We start from the raw sequence: 18,603 nt of genomic DNA, 5'->3' as shown, positions 1-18,603 counted from the left end.
CACTGCAACTTAGAAATTTTTGCAGCAAACCTTCCTTCCCACCCTCTATTTTTTTTAAAGTTATGAACAGAATATCTGACTTTCAAGAACCTCAAACAATAGAAACAAAGGATAAATAAGTAAAATTACTAAAAGATTAAGTATTGAAATGAATTATCACATACTTAGAGTTCATTATTTTAAAGATAAAATGGACAAAGATACATCAGGGGTTTTTTAAGTGTACAAATGGGAAATATGTAAAATTCAAGGAAATAAATTCAAAGATGGAAGAGCAGGATAAAAATATGGAATAAATATCACACTCCCTCAATAGAGGAATTAATGTATTGGGGTGGGGAGATTGTAGAACAATATGGTACATAAATGGTAAAAAGGAAAATTGAGGGCAAGGGAGAATAGGTACCCTTACCAAGTCCATGGATGAACAAACTCTAATAATCTTTCAATGATATCAAGAACTGCAGGAGGGGTGGCTAGGTGGTACAGTGGATAAAGCACCGGCCCTGGATTCAGGAGTTACTGAGTTCAAATCTGGTCTCAGACACTTGACACTTACTAGCTGTGTGACCTTGGGCAAGTCACTTAACCCCCATTGCCCCACAAAAAACAAAAACAAACAAACAAACAAAAAGAACTGCAGAATGGAAAAAGAAACAAAAAGGGATTACTAAAACTGTGGGGAAAGAAAAGGAAATCTCAACCTAATAGGAAGGGATCCATTGAAGAGCACTACAAGGGGGAAAGAGGTGAATTGTCTGTGGTGGAAGTTGGAAACCTCATACTTAGTTTAAATGAGGAGAGTGGGTACATTGGGAGATCCCCTTTTATGAGAGAATGGTGGGCACAATGGACTATACTCCTCACCAGTAAAAGGAATATGTGAACTACTAAAAACATCTGAAACTCCAAAAGGAGAGGGTGGGAGGAAGCATGGATGCAGTTATGAGATGACTTGCCAATGGAAAATAAAATTATCATTGGGGTGGGATTGGGTAAAATTGGACCATGTAATTTAGGATACAGTCATTTCTACCATGGTGCACTGTTCAGTCACATTACTTTCATGATGATGTGATACTTCTAAAAGTGAAGTAAAACCTGAAAAAAGAATAATGGGGAATGAGCTCTAAAGGCAATAGAATAGAAATTGGCTTAAAGAAGGAGCTCCAAGTTGGTACCTTAGAAGCTTTAGCCCCAAGAGGAATACAAAGACATTAAAGAAGTAATTAAGGATAGAGACCATAAATCAGAGAATGAAATCTGAGAATAGAGAAGAAGGGAAGAGAATTAATGAACAGAACAAGCTAAAGGAAACCTTGTAAGAAAAACAGTTGGGGCAGCTAGATGGCACAGTGGATGGTGCACCGGCCCTGGAGTCAGGAGTACCTGAGTTCAAATCTGGCCTCAGACACTTAACACTTACTAGCTGTGTGACCCTGGGCAAGTCACTTAACCCCAATTGCCTCACTAAAAAAAAAATTTTTAAAAAACAAGAAAAACGATTAAGAAAAAAAGAAAACTAACAAATATACAAAGTTGGTTGACCTACTAAACAAGAGGAGACTGGGAGGGGGCTTTGAACCATTCACTTACCTGAGAGGGGGAAAAAGGAAGAAAAAAAGTAGGAAGAAATATATAATAAAAAAGGGAAGAAAAATAAATCAATAATTAAAGTAAAATGACCCAACAGAGGAAAGTGTTAATAAATGGGAGCAGGAAGTAATAGAATAGGGTTAGTAGCTAAAATAACACTAATCATAGAAGAAAAATATTATTTTAAAAGAAGGTGATTTTATTAAATAAAAAAAAATTAGACACAATCCTGACTCTCATGAATATCAATAGACAAAACATTTCAATAAAAAGAGTTTCAGAAAGGATAAGAAAACAAAACCTTACTTTCTGTCATTTATGAAAAATAATCTAAAAAGCAAAGACCCAGAATATGAAACTGGAACCAAGTTTACTATGAATCTGGTGAATCCAAATAAAACAGGAGTTCTAATCATGGTATCAGACAAATAAAAAATAAAGTATCACAATATCAATAGAAATACATATAAGAATTATGAAAATGATTAAAGCAAACACAATGAACAAATATTAATATTAAACATATGTGCCAAATGGTATGATATCTAAAGTCATAAAGGAAAAGAAATTAACCAAATTGCAAAAAGACACTAACATATTGGTAACTGAAAACTTTAAAGTATCTCTCTCAGAGTTGGGGGGCGGGGAGCAAATAGAACAATAAACAAAAGAGAAAATATAGGAATGAATAAACTTTTGGAGAATTTGTAGATAAAATATTATGGTATTTTCTGAATGGTACCACTAAAGAATACAAATATTTTTCAGTACTTTATGACACTTTTGAAAAGAAATAGACCATGTATACAATACAGGGAAATTGCAAAAATATAGAAAAATAAGAGCTATTACATGTATCTTTTATAGTACAAATACTACAAATACTAAATGGAAACAATGAAATTTTAAACAATGATTAGCTCAAAGATGAATTATAGAAACAATAACTAAATACATGAAAGACAATCATATTGAGATAATAGATCAAAATTTCTGACACTCAGTAAAAATGGTCCTCAAATTGTATGACTAAAGTTGTGAATTAAAACAAAAGAAAATGTATGAACTGAATGTTCAATTAAAAAAATAAATCTCAAATAAGTGAAAAAGAGATAATCTTGAAAATTGTAGCAGAAACATATAAATTACAAACCAAAATGATTATATAACTGATAAACAAAACTAAATGTTAATTCTGCAAAGGGACTAATAAAGTTCAATAATGTTAAACCAATCTGCTTTTAAAGATAAAATACAAAGAAATTCAAACTAGAAAAAATAAAGAAGTTACTATAAACAACAAAAAATAATTATCAGAACATTGTTATATGTCAAAGAAGTTAATGAGAATTTAATAGAAATAGAAAAATATCTTTAAAAATACGTAGATACTAAATGAAGAAACACTAATTAAAAATCTTAAATAATTCAACCTCAGAAAATAAAATTGAAGTAGTTATAAAGAAAGTGCCAATGGGTAGGAAGGAATTTCATCCTCATAGATCTACAGGAAATTGTTATTGAATTTTAAATAATTAATACTTATACTGCACAAATTATTCTCAAAGATCAAGAATGAAAACACTCTACTAAACTAATTTTATGAGACAAATATGGTCCTACAATTGAAAACAGGGAAGAATATAGCAAAACAGAGAGAGAGAGAGAGAGAGAGAGAGAGAGAGAGAGAGAGAGAGAGAGAGAGAGAGAGAATTATTGATCAACATGGGGAATATTTATTCAACTATTTTAATTAAAATCGTTTTTTTTTTTTGGTGGGACAATGAGGGTTAAGTGACTTGCCCAGGGTCATATAGCTAGTAAGTATCAAGTGCTTGAGGCTGGATTTGAATTTAGGTCCTCTCAAATCCAGGTTCAGTGCTTTATCCACTGTACTACCTAGCTGCCCCCTATTTTAGAAAAAAATCTTAGCACAAAACTATAGCAATTTTTTTTAAAAAAAATAGTCAGTTTCATCATGTTGGATTTATACTGGAGATGACAACTTGATTCAAAATTAGGAAACCAATTAACAATATTATTAAAAACAAAACTATCCAATAGCTTTAATACAGCTCTATAAAAAATACTTTGACAAAATAACACAGTCATTTATGCTAAAAATCCTAACAAGAAAGTATAAGCATAAAGAGATATCTTGTTTTTAAATGACATTAAAGTATCTATCTAAAACCAAAATCTAAGAATGTTTGCAATTGGGGAAGACTAGAAGTACATTATAGGAGTAAAGAAAGGATGTCATCTCTCCCCTTGTTATTTGTCATGGTTCTAGAAATGTTAGCTGTAGAAATAGGGGGGAAAAGTAAAAATAAAAGCATAAAGATATGCAAAGGGGGGACAAAACTATTCTTATTTATTAATAAAATTATGGTTTACTTTAAAAAACATAGTAAATCAGTAAATATACTTATTGAGATAATAGCTTTTCAAAAGATGTAGGCTAAAAACATAATTAAGAGCCTCCACCAAAATCAGTAGCATTTCTATTTAGTAATAATGAATGCAGGAAGCAATAATAAAAAGTGAAAGCTTATTTAAAATAACCACAAAATACATACAATATGTACCTCCTAGCTATGGTTTCCTCACTTTCCTGGCCTCTTTCAGGTCTCAGCTCAAATCCCACCTTTAGCAAGAGTCCTTTCATGCTCCTCCCTCAATGCTAGTGCCTTTCCTCTGAGATTACCTTCAATTTACCTTGTATAAATCATTTATGAACATAGTAGTTTTCATGTTGTCCCCTCCATTAAAATATGAAGGCTCCTTGAAGGCTATTTTTTTTTTTGCCTTTGTATTCCAAGCACTTTGCATGATGCCAGGAAGATAAATTCTTAATAAGTGCTTCTTTACTTGTTGATTTTGTTTTACAGGAATAGGTTATATATATATGATATGTGTGTATACATATATATGAATGAGTCAAACATTTATTAAGCACTTACTATGTGCAAAGCTCTGGGAAAATCAACAGATTACAAAGATTAAGATAGTCCTTGTTTTTAAAGAGCTCATATTCCAAAGGGAGAAACAATGCTTATGGAAGTTCCCAGTTGTAAGTCAGATGGAAAGGTCCTGTGCTCCTTAGTAGCAGTAGCAGCATGGTAATTTCCCTTCTGTAATGACATTTTGACTGATTAAATTATATTATTTTCAAATGTTGACTCATTTGACAATACCAAGCTCTTGGGTTCAAGGTTCTGGACTGCCCCAGTCGGGGTCCAAGGAGAGATGATGGTCAAAATAGGAAGTGGTAGTTTGACTCACCTTTCACATGCTTGCCTCCTGTCTCTCCCTCAGAATGCTTCACTGTTTCAGCTAGGCTAAATTGCCTGCCCTACATATAACAGTTGATTGACAGTTGTGGAAATGATTGGCACCCTTTCCACAGAAGTTTCTTTCCCAGATGATGACTATGAGGGCTAGGCTAAAAGCAGGAATGGGAGTATAATAGGTACCTCACCTCCCAGGCTTCCTGCACTTATCTGCTCATTGGTGGCAGTTTGTCAGTAGTTATTTCTGTTAGTGATGAGGAAGGGGACCTTGATAGATATAGAGATATAATATTACTTTATATTATATTATATCATATAAACACTTCTCTATATTGTATAAACCCTAAACATTATCAATGAATTCCATTAATATGCATATAGTTCAAGAAGAAGTCTGACTCAGATTTCTTAGCAAAACTTTAAATGTATTATTCATGGAACAATATAAAATACCCACCCTCCTGGCAACCATAAAGTTGAGAATATAATTAAATAAAGCTTCTAATGACAAATCTTTTATCCTTAATGTTTTTTTTTTCTCCACTCATTCCCACAAGTCACAAAAACAATTTAAAAATTAAATGTGGGAAGATATATCATATAAATTATAATTTAGGGATTCTATAGAAGTGCTTCTGATTTCTATCTCTATGCTCAAGAAAGAAGAAAATATTTAGCAGTGACCTTTCTGGTCAGAGCAATTACCTTTGCATTCTCTGTGTTTATGTCTATATTCTTTTCTAGCTCTCCATCTCACACCCTCCCTAACCTCCGCCCTGGACAACAATGATATAGAGAGGTGGGGGATGAGGGGAGAGGATGTCCAGAAATTGGATATACTTATTTCTTTAGCATTTTGGTTTTTGTTACTTTGCTATTTTCCACACTCATGCCAAACATACATACACACACACACACAGAGCCCTTCCTTTAATATATGGTTTATAATTTGCTTTAGAGTGTGCCTGGGAGTTCTAAATTACAGCCCTAGTTTTGTTGCCCCTTCTCTTCTTCCTGAGAAAGTCACTTAACTTTGCTGGCTGCAAAATGGAGCTTACCATATAATTTAACTTTGGTTCACTGGTATTCTTAGAGGAAGTAGAAGTGTGGAAAGATGAGTTTGTAAATTAAGGGATTGTTTTCATTTTTATTCCAATGACTATGTTATCATCTCAATCTACTATTGTGATGGGAGCCTTCTGATTACATGAGAAGGGTGCTTTCTGAATTGCCTCCAAAACTTTCTCAGAATCCATTTTTACAAGACGTCCAAAGATTATATAGGGATTTCCCATCTAATATCTTTAAATGATTTTTCAAAGACATGGTTTTAAGTGAAACATCTCTACAGGGGGCACTTGAGGCATTGAAGAAATGGAATAATTAAGGGATGAGCCTATAGAGTTTCACAAAGAGGATTGTTTCATTAATGCTACTGGAAAATAACACCAACTGGGGTAATTTTATGTAGGATATGTCTTGACCTAACATTGTTTGCTGTTTCTGGGAAATCATAGTATTAGCTGAAACAACATCAGAGGGGGCATTAGCTACTTCCATTGGAACAATATCATGATGTTATAAATGTTATTTTCAAGATTTTAATGAAATTTAAATAAATAACTAATAAGTACTCCAATGCTAGGTATAGAGGAAGCTACAAAGTTTATTGTGCTTTTGAGCAGCTTACAGTGTAGTGAATTAAGAGATGACAATGGGCTAAATGATATCACAACAGAATTAGAGACTTTAGCCTGCTGTCTGGTTAAAATTTGTCAATGGTTATTTCAAAATAATGTTATTTTTAGTGGTTTGAGGGAGAAGAGTAGAGAGACATTGGACCAGATCTGTAATTTCATTAGTATGGGGTATTTCTAGTAGGGAAACCCCCTCTACCAATGCAGATAGGTAGCTATTCTATAACATATATCCTTGGAAGGTTGCCTGGAGCATTGAGAAATTCAGTGCCTTGCTCAGAATCACACAGTCAACATATGTCAGTGGCCTTGTATTAACTGATGCAAAGTGAAATGAGCAGAACTAGGAAAACATTGTATACAATATCAGCAAAATTGTGTGATGGTCAACCATGAATGACTTAGCTCTTCTCAGCAACACAATGATCCAAGATGAGTACAAAGGACTCATGATGGAAAATGCTATTCAAATCTGGCTAAAGTACTGATGGACTCAATGCAAAGCAAAGCATACTTTTTTTATTTACTTTTTTCATGGTTTTTTCCCTTTTGATTTGTTTCTTCTTTCACAACTATGACTAATATGGAATATGTTTTATATAATTACACATATATAATCAATGTCAAATTGCCTACCATTTTCAGAAGAGATAAGAGGAGAGAGGAAGAGAGAAAAATTTGGAACTCAAAATCTTGTAAAAAGGAATGCTAAAAATTTTCTTGACATATAATCGGGAAAAAATAAAATAGTATTAGAAAAGAAAAAAAAATCTCAGTGGCAGGACATGAATCCACATCTTTCTAACTCCAGGCCACTTCTCTAACCACTATAACATACTGCTTGAGTGAGATATGCCTGTTTGTGAAGTTACTCCAATTGTTAAAATAAATGATTCTTCCTTGCTGTCCATTTTTGCCTTATTTTTAGGGTTTATTTTTCTTCAGTGATTTTTCTTACTGATACAGTAAAATGTCAGAGGACCTGGGTTCAAACCCCAGTTCTGACACTCACTGACTGTGGGAACTTGGGTAAATAATTTGCTTCAGTTTTCTCATCTATAAAATGAATGTATAGGACTAAATAACCTATAAGGGCTTTTCTAGCTCTAAACCTTTTATTCTTCCATTTTTACCTGTTTACTTTTGTTATATATTTCAACACTTCAAGGATCTGTGATTTCATTGATATGAAATGTTGTAGTTATTCATCTCTCTATCCATGCTGATTGCAACTTCTTTGTACCTTATTCAATTGTCTTCATAAGTTTCTGTGGAGAGAGGGGGAAAGGGAAGGAAGGAAAGAGGGAGGGAGGGAGGGAGGGAGGGAAAGAGAAGGGGAAAGAGGGAGGGAGAGAGGAATAAAAGAAGGAAGGAAGGAAAATAGAAAGAAAGAAAGAAAGAAAGAAAGAAAGAAAGAAAGAAAGAAAGAAAGAAAGAAAGGAAGGAAGAAAGGAAGAAAGAATGAAAGAAAGAAAGAAAGGAAGGAAGGAAGAAAGGAAGAAAGAAAGAAAGAAAGAAAGAAAGAAAGAAAGAAAGAAAGAAAGAAAGAAAGAAAGAAAGAAAGAAAGAAAGAAAGGAAGAAAGGAAGAAAGGAAGAAAGAATGAAAGAAAGAAAGAAAGAAAGAAAGAAAGAAAGAAAGAAAGGAAGGAAGGAAGGAAGGAAGGAAGGAAGAAAGGAAGAAAGGAAGAAAGGAAGAAAGGAAGAAAGGAAGAAAGGAAGAAAGGAAGAAAGAAAGAAAGAAAGAAAGAAAGAAAGAAAGAAAGAAAGAAAGAAAGAAAGAAAGAAAGAAAGAAAGAAAGAAAGAAAGAAAGAAAGAAAGAAAGAAAGAAAGAAAGGAAGAAAGGAAGAAAGGAAGAAAAGAAAAAGAAAGAACGTCTACCTGGTGCCAGCATTCCATTAATGAGTTTCCCCAACTTAGCTAGGCTAGTGCTTTGATGACCAGCATCCAATCCACTGCTGGGTCTGCAGTCCAAGTCCCTTCAGCCTTGAAGAACCTCAGAACTTCTACTACTGTCACATCTCTTAAGAATACAGGGTTGGGGGCAGTTAGGTGACACAGTAGATAAAGCACCAGACCTGGATTCAGGAGTACCTGAGTTCAAATCTAGCCTCAGTCACTTGACACTTACTAGCTGTGTGACCTTGGGCACATCACTTAACCCTCATTGCCCCAAAGGGAAAAAAAGGCTCAACTCTTTACCATCATGAGCTTCAAAAAGGATCACAGCAGAGGCCTTTATCATATATGTAATAATTTTTAGTTATTATCCCTATATCCTGAATCTCTACACATCATAATTTTGATTAGCACCATGATCAACCATGTGCCAACAAAAGTCAAAAGATCATGTACTGAGAAGTCTTAAAATTCTATGGAAGCTATCCAATTCAATGAACAATTATCCCTAGCTCTAAGCCAGAGCCCTTGTCTAACAGTATAGGGGAAGGCTGGTGGCTGGCAAAACATTGATGATAAGAATGAGGTGTATGCATGTTTATTGCTAAGCAGGAAGCAAATGCTCAGCCTGTTTCTTTCAGCATAAGAATTTTGCACATGAAGCTCTAATATATACCCAAAAGAATAAGGTTGGCAGTAAGGCAAAAATCTCTTTCATGATCCAATCATTCTACTTTTACTCTCCTACAAAGCCCAGGTGATTTGTCATGTTTAATCTTCAGATTTAGATGCTGCCAATGTAAACATAATCTCTGAGCAAATTCTAATACCTCATAGAGATCGCATGATATTGTGGAAGGCAGGGGTTGGGAGTCAGACCCCCTATGTTATGGTCCTGGCTTTGCTACAAGACCACTGTATGACCCTGGAAAAATCATTTAACCTCTCTGTGCTTTGACTGCTCATCCCCAAATAGAAGGGTTGGGTGAGATAATCTCTAAGGTTCCTTCAAGCTCCAAAATTCTACATTTTCCTATATCCTGGTGCAGATTGCTTCTGTGTCATTATTTTAGTGGGTTTTGTTTGTTTGTTCTGTGGGCAATGTGTTCATTTGTTTGTTTACAGAGGGGAAAATACCAACTCCAACTTGATCACTAAGGCTTTCCATCTTTTTAAAGCCAAGGTCATATTAGTTGATGTTTTGGTCAGCTGTTTCTGTGGATTCTTGGGCTGCCTTCCTGACATGCAGCCAATCAGCCTCAGTGCCCAGGCAGTCTATAAATCAGCAGACGTGTTTTAATGATACATTAAATTACAGTGTGCCCTAAAGCAATATACCTGATCCTGCCTGGCCATGGCCACTTGCTAGTGGTGTCAGTTGGGATACAGTTTTTAAATGAACTGCCATGTGGGGGACAACAGGAGAGAACAGGAGGAAATGGAGAAGTAAATTCTCTTGGACAACAGAAGGCAGCTGCAGTATGCCTGATACTTTTTAAGAGAGTGACTATTTTGTCTATGGGATTTAAAGAATGGCATTTTAGTACCAGTGACCAGGTTGTTTACTTAAGGTCAAGGGACCCCAAAAGTAAGTCAAACACTGGTTGGTCTCTCATGGTACATGAGGGTGTCCTTGTTTCTTGGGAGGATAGTAAGGAGAAAGGTCAGGGAAGTGAATTGTGTTCAGCACTCTGCATAATCACATAGGGCTACCCTCTTAAAGGAGGAATTTCAGGGTGATTAAGAGAAGTAGGTTCTATCCCTGCCTGTCACGCGGGAGGCTGGGGTTCGATTCCCTGACGGGGAGCATTTACTTTGGGAAAGCTAGGTGGCTCAGTGGATAGAGCACCGGCCCTGGAGTCAGGAGTACCTGAGTTCAAATCTGGCCTCAGACACTTAACACTTACTAGCTGTGTGACCCTGGGCAAGTCACTTAACCCCAATTGCCTCACTAAAAGAGAGAGAGAGAGAGAGAGAGAGAGAGAGAGAGAGAGAGAGAGAGAGAGAGAGAGAGAGAGAAGTAGGTTCATATTTATCTGTAACTGGTCAAATCAATGTATGTATTGAGTGAAGAATATGCTGCAGGAAGAGGTGCTTCATCAGCCACACAATAAACCCCTTATTTCTTTCCCCAGGTCACAGGATTCCTCAATTCTGACATACATTATGGTACAAATGTCACTAGAGAATTTTTTTAGTTAGGAGGTAGCCAGGTACCTGACGGTCCTGTCAGAGGTGAATGAAGAGATGATTGCAGGTGAGGGCTTTTTATTCTGTAAACAACATGGGTCAGCAAAACCTCAGACCAATGAGAATCAAAATCGAGAGCATGGCCCAAAAATCACAGACACATAAACTCAGATTTGGAAGAATGCTACAGTATTACTGAAAACTGGTCATGCATTGTCTGATAGTATTTAATATTCTGTGTTATTTATGTTCAGTCAATGTTCTTTCTCATTTCTGATTGACCATATAATATTTTTGTCAGTGACATAGATAAAGGAATAGATGACATGTCCATCAAATTTGCAAACAACACTAAGCTGATAAGTATAGCTAATATGCTGGATGTCTGTCAGGATGCTTAATGATTGTGAAAGTACCAAGTATTGGACAGTGTTTGTGGGTGACATTTTGGTCCATATCACGGATTTCATCATCAGGGAGAGAACTCTTTGAAGAGGAATTTTCCTATATTGAAGCAGGTCAGCAACTGTTCAGTAAGGTATAGTCCTAGAGAATTGTCTGGTCCATTGAAAGGTTAAGTGATTTTCCTAGAAATACATAGGCAATATGTGTCAGAGGCAGTAGTAAAACCCTGGTCTTGTTCTCTCTAAGGCTGACTCTGTCTCTGCTGTGCCAAACTGCATCAGAAGATGATATTTAAGATAAATGGATATTTGGGTTAAAAATACCAACTTTATAAGTACAAAGTAGAAAAAGCAAGATGAGATGATACTTTCAATGAGGTCTAGAGGGTGGGATAGGGTTAGTGTAATATAAACTCAGTAGGAATTTACAATGGGATAAGTCATCTGATTATAATTCCTGACTGGCCGGTGAATCTTGGGCTCTTCTATTCAGGGGACAATTAGTCTTTCCCTTTGAGTGACTCATTTTCTTTTTCTTGTTTCCATGTTGCTAAGTTAGGGTGTCCCCCTAAGGATAATTGCTTCTAAACTCAGTACTCTCAGTTTCCTTGACATAGGTAATTTTTGTTATAATTCTTACCAATTTTGTAGTTCATGTGCCTTTACCATTATATTACCCAAAAATAAATTAGTTATGATTAATAATTTGTAATATACCAATCAGTTTTGCTAAAATGGAAAGCAAAAATCATAAAACTAAATGCAATTCCACCTCTAAATCTGACCACTCTCTTGGTCATGGGTAGAGGGGGTCACACACTCAAGGTCTGAGGGTGGTAAGGCCCATGTGTAGAACTTACTTACTTTACATACACTTACATGTGGTCAAGCCAAGTCAAAACTATTATTGTACACAAAAAAAGAAAAAAAACTATTATTGTAAACGTCGATATCTTCAGTCAATTTTAGGAACTGCTCATAAAAGTCCCATGATATGCATAGTTTCTATGTGAACAAATGCTTCCATTACTAAGTTGACTTGCTCCATGCTATTTTGGCTTGATCCCTCTTGGGCAGGATATCTCAGCCGATTGTCTTCTGGTGGTCTGCTGGTCTGCTTCTCTACTTCTTAGTTGTTCCTTTGCTGACCTGGCCTTGCTTGTCAATAGGAAATAGGAGATGCTCTTTTAGGAAAACACAGCAACTTATCCTAATATTGGTTAAAGAAAAAAATGTCCATTAACTCTGCTTCTTTGGCAAAATGCTTCTTCTTTCCCACTCAGTAGCACCAGGGGAAACTCAGAGAAATACCTTCTGTTTTCTCTTCTCTTCTCTATTCTATTTGTTGTCTTCTCAGCAGCAACTAATAGTTGAAAACAAAGTATATTTTCTCTATATCTTCTCCTCAGTGGCAAGTCATATATACATAATGAGCAGCTGCTCTATTACATACAAATCAGAAACTGTTTCCTTCAGAATATTCAGTGACTGCTTTGGTTAGGATACTAAAGCTGATTTATTTCCCAGTCAAGTGAATTGGCAAGGGTCGACCCCTCTCCACAAGGAAGCAAATGTGATTTCAGGATTCAATATGAAAGCCTAGTACCTAGTTCTGGAGAGGTGATAGCCCCTCTGTACTCTGACCTAGTCTGAATATATCTGGATAACTGTGTTGAGTGCTGGGTGCCACATTTTATCAAATACATTGATGAACCAACAAGTATTCAGAGGAAAGCAATTGGGTGAGTTGTTGAGTTTTTGCCATAGGATGATTGGTTGAATGAACTGGGTATGGTTAGCCTAAGAAGAGAAGACTCAGGGAAGAATATAAGCCTTTCCTGTTCCCCCTTAATAATAGCATGCTCTTATTGTTTTCACTTTTTAATATTTTTTCTTTTATTTTTTTCATATTTTACAACATGACTAATCTAGAAATATGTTCTACATGATTGTACATATATGACCTTTATCAAATTGCCTAAGGAGGAGAGAGGGAAGAGAGAAAGAGATAAAATTTATAACTCAAAATAATTGAATGTTAAAATTATCTTTACATGTAATTAGAAAAAATAACATACTAAAAATACTAGTATGCCTTCCTTCTGTTAATTATATCTAATTTATCCTGCAATTATTTTATTTGTATGTAATCATTTGCATATTTCCTCCCCCATTAGAAAGCAATTTCTTTTTTTTTTTTTGTGAGGCAGTTGGGGTTAAGTGACTTGCCTAGGGTCACACAGCCAGTAAATGTTAAGTGGCTGAGGCCAGATTTGAACTCAGTTACTCCTGACTCCAGGGCTGGTGCTCTATCCACTGCGCCACCTAGCTGCCCCCAGAAAGCAACTTCTTAAAAGAAAGAATTACCTTTTACCTTTTTTTTGTATCAGTGCTTAGCATGTTCAGTTCACAATAGGTACTTAATAAATGTTTGTTGAATGACTGGATCAGAGAACAGTTTTCAGATAGTTGAAATTCTATCACATAGAAAAGTCAGTCAGTTGAGCATTTAAGTGCTCATTATGAGCCAAGCACTATACCAAGTAGTAGGGATACAAAAAAAAAAAAAAGTAAAAACAAATGTAGTATCTGCTCTGAAGGAGCTTATACTGTACTGGGGGAGACAACATTCAGACATTTATGGACAAATAAGATAATACAAGATATATTAAAGACGATTTCAGAGGGAAGGTATAACAAACAAGGAAAACGAGGAAAGGCTTTTTGTAGCAAGTGGGACTTTAGATGGGATTTGAAGGAAGTGAAAGAAGCCAGTGGACGTGTGAAGGAAGAAAAGTGCCCAGCATTGGGAGCAGCTAGTGAAAATACCCAAAGTCATATTGTGGAAGGGACAACAGGTGGGCTGGTGTCTCTGAATTACAGTTTATGTAGGGGGAAGTAAGGTTTAAGAAGATTAGAAATGAAGAAGTGGATCAAGTTTTGAGGGGCTTTAAAAACCAAATAGAGGGGCAGTTAGATGGCACAGTGGATAAAGCATCAGCCTTGGATTCAGGAGGACCTGAGTTCAAATCTGGCCCCAGACACTTGACACTTACTAGCTGTGTGACTCTGGGCAAGTCACTTAACCCTCATTGCCCCGCCAAAAAGAAAAAAAAAGAAAAAAACAAATAGAATATTATATTTAATTTTGCAGGCGAGATGGAGCCCTAGAGTGTATTTAATGTGACAGAATGATGTGGTCAAACCTGTGCTTTGTGAATTTCTATTTAATAGCTGAATAGAAGGTAGACAGGACTAAGGAGAAACTGGAGGCACAGAGACCAACCAACAACCTATTGCATTAGTACAGGGTCTGTCCCAGCATGGTGGCAGTGTCAGAAAAGAGAAGGAAATATATAAAAGAAATATTTTGGCAGTAGAAACAGCAGGACTTGGCAACAGATTGGATATGGAAAATTAGAGAGTGAGAGTGAATACTCAAGGAGGACACCTAGGTTTTAAGCCTGGGTGACTGTGAGCATGATGTTACTATCAATAGTAATAGGAAAGTTAGAAGAGGAGATAGTTGGGGGAGGGAGGGAGAGATTGATGCTAATGAGTTCAGTTCTGAAATAAATTAAGGATTTTACTTGTTCTACTTGACCTATGGGGGGTCTAACTGGGACTACAGGGAGGAAGTTGAAAAAAAAGACAAATTTTGACCAAATGTAAATAAAAACTTCCTAATTTTAAAATCTATCCCAAAATATAATGGATGTCTCAAGATAGAGTGTCAACCTCTCCCTACCCACTTCAGATTTTTTGGGGGGGTGGGGCAATGATTGTTAGGTGACTTGCCCAGGGTCACAAAGCTAGTGAGTGTCAAGTGTCTGAGGCTGGATTTGAACTCAGGTCCTCCTGACTCCAGGGCTGGTGCTTTATCTACTGCACCACCTAGCTAACCCCCCACTTTAGACTTTCAAACAAAAACTAAATTAGCATCCATCAAAAATGCTGTACTGGATGCTCTTATTCAGCTGCATTTTGAATTAGGTGGCTTCTGAGGTTCCTTCCAACTCTGTGATTCTACAAAAAGCGTGATCACCACTTTCACATGATTCTCCTAACCCTATTCTTTGTTTTCTAGGCCTACAGCATCCCCTTTCTTTAAGTCTTTCTTTGCTTCTAAGACATTGTCATCACCACCATGTAACGATTGGAATAACGCCACCTGCTGGAGACTTACTGTAGAAGAGTTTCACCCATGAAGCGAAGGTCTTTGAGGGCAAGACCAGGAGTTTTTTCTTTGGCAACAGGAAGTGACGGGGACTAGTGGGAGGAGGAAGGAAGAGACTGGCGCTCACTCTCACTCTTTCCTGAGGACTCTGGTGGAGAGCGGAGCTAGAAATGTGCTCTCCCTCTAATAGATAGGAATCTAGGCCTTTTTCTCTCTCTTTACCAAATTCTTATTCTCCTTAATAAATGCTTAAAAGTCTATCTCTTGCTAAAGCTTATAATTTATTGGCGACCACTCATTAGATATTTTAGACAGACTAGCTAGAATTTTAGCCCTTAACAGATGGCTGACCATGAAGAGGAAAGCTAAACCTCAGTCTTCTGATCTTCTGGTTGGGTAAGAAATTTCCCCTACCCTCTCCTTTTAAATGCTAAGTACTGGCGTACTGGCTGTGTTTTCCCTTTAAATTTTTTCAAATGGACCTTTTAAACTCCTTAATTACCCTATTTTTTATTTTAGTCTGTTTAACCAGACAAATGGGGCATAAGATCATGTTAATGCTTTGTTTTTGTGGATTTTCTATTTTTCTTTTTATTTTTGTTAGAAGAGCCAGCAATGTACTCACACAAGGAAATATCTCCCCTTCTCCCAACCATGCTTTTTCAGAGAAACCTGAAGAGATTCCCACAGCTTTTGCCAGTTCTAACACTAATTGTTGCTTTAATTTTGCATGCCTGGAGGCAACGACCCACCCTCTAGAAGCTTTTAATCCCCTAGAGCCAGGAGGCAAAGTGGGGGAAGAGGAATCCAGGCCTGAGTTCAAAATCAAGTCTGATTCAAATTGCCCTGGTCCCTCCTCTCCTCTCCAAACCCCACCCTCTACTCCTCCCATGGCCAAGCCCATTACTTCCCCTGCCTGGGAAGTCCAGAGATCTGATGCGCATGCTCAACTTTCTGTAACTACATTTGCAGCTTCAGGCTCAGCCCTTCCCCAGCCTGGATGTGCTTCTGAGACAACCTTAGAAAGCCCTTTAAATTCCACATATGCCTGTTTTGTTCATAATTTTGCTAACCTGCTTTTGTCTTTAATTAGTATTCTTATAAAGCATTTGTACGGTGAAAAGACTGACAGACAATATAGAGGGGTTGAAGAAGAAAAACTTAAGCTGAATAAGAATGACAACCATCAACATAGTTCAAGACTCCACTTCTTTTGCCATGGAAGGGTATATATTTTACAGAAATGTAGAAGTAAGCAGCAAAGTATTGATATGAGTATTGGGGATTTTAGATATCAGAATCAAAAGTGTTCTGAATTCACTCAGAATATTAATGTCAGTTCAGAGGTTACATAGGATTTCTATGCTATTACATATACATTTTGAAATTAATGGTATGGGTCTATTTTCATAGAGATTTTCAATGCTTTTGAGATTGTGTCTTATACTTAGTTTTTAAAACAAGGAGAATATTTGTAAAAGCTTTTAATAGTCATGTGATCAAGTTTATATTTTATAATACTCATTAATATTAAGTTCATGTTCATTTAGATTTCCTTAGTTTGAATTTCACTGTCTTTTATTGTTCCATGTGTATTTTCTTCTATTCATTTATCTAATTTAAAAAAAATTGCAAGATGGTTTTGATTTCATAATACAGTGTTAATTCTAGGAGTATTGTGCTCCCATATTCTGAGTTGTTTGTTTCTGTTATTTTTTCTCAACTGATTATTTGATCAAACTCTTTAAAGCATTTCCTTGGCAAATTGGTTGCCATGGCAAGTGTAAATTGATTCTAGAAGTATTATTTTTGATAAGCATATTCCAAAAATAAAAAAGAGGGGAACATTTGTAAAAGTTTTCTTTTTTTAAAAAAAGTTTTCTTTGAGATTCTGTTGTGCTTTAACTTGTATTTAAATATGTTCTGATTTTTCACAAAAGTAATTGTATACTAAGTACAAAAAAGGGGTATTATTTGAAATTGTTGCATAATTATATATTGTGTTCTGGGTCAAGATGTATTCACATTTTTTGCAATCATTTATTATCCTCAATTTTTAAATCCATATGAGACTTGGATTATGGGAACTTGTCATTTAAGACACTAATTACCTTTATTCTGAGTTATCAGATGCCAGTTGGCCAAGATGCCATCCAATCACAAGAGGAATACATGCAAGAGCAGACACTGAACTGTCACATGAGGGGAGACATGCATGAAGTCAAGGTATGGCCGAGGGAACAGCTTTTGACAAATGTTGAGGTTGGATTCTCTTGGTTTAATATTTTATTCTCTTTTTCTCCACAATATTGTACAGATGGCTGGAAGTTTTGATCCCACCCATCTCACTTCTACACCTGGCTTCTATGCTCCCTCCTATATGCCTGATGCCATGGACATCTCAATTCCATGCATCTGATTAAGTCTGACTCAGTTTCTTCCAATATGTTCGGTGGCATGGACATATATTCCATCCACCTATTTTAAGCCTGGCATACTGTATGGGCAGTACATATTGCTCAAGTGTGGGAATGCTCATATCCCATCATTTCTCTGTTCTTTTATGGTAACCCCCATAATTATCTCAGGTGTCATGATAAATAACAGTGTTGAATTTGGCCTTGACATCTGTTACTAATTATATTAGATTTTAAAATTTCTCATAATGGCATGAGGATAATTAGGCAGATGATGCAAAAAGTGATGAAACAAAGATAAAAATTATTTTTAATAATTAATATTGCAGCAATTGTCTTCTCAATTACCCTCCATAAGGGGGACTATAGTAATATTATAATTTTAAACAATGTTTCAATTTTTGTTTTATTATATGTTTCATGTGTAACAACTAAGATTATGAATTCCCTTAGACATGTTTTTGAGAACTTTCATTGTTTGATTTGATTATTGACAAAGCTATTTTAAAGTTGTGTTAAGCTCAATTTTGTAGGAAATTTCCTGGCTGATTACCAGTATCCACACATCAACCCCTGAAAAGACTTCCATTCCACGACTACACCTAGAGGACAGCTGAGAAAAGACTTTCAGAGACTTTAAATGAACAGTTTTGTTTTGTTTTTTTTCTCTTTTCTTTTTCGGTTATAATATACACCATCTGTAATATGTACTCTCTGCAGAGGCCCTCCCTTTGCAAGACCAATGTCAAAGCGTCGGTTCATGAGGACAAAAAATCGCCCCTCTGGACAAAACTTTCCTCTCTTCCTTTTCTATATTGTTGTTCACATATTATTAGTTAGCAATAGTTATTATATTCTTTTTACTGTTCCGTCAAGGAAACATTTTGTTTCTTGAGGAACAACAGGGGGGACTGTAACGATTGGAATAACG

Source organism: Dromiciops gliroides, chromosome 1 (genome assembly GCF_019393635.1).
Source record: "Dromiciops gliroides isolate mDroGli1 chromosome 1, mDroGli1.pri, whole genome shotgun sequence".
NCBI classification, from domain to species: domain Eukaryota; kingdom Metazoa; phylum Chordata; class Mammalia; order Microbiotheria; family Microbiotheriidae; genus Dromiciops; species Dromiciops gliroides.
Note: the sequence above shows the minus strand (reverse complement) of the source record.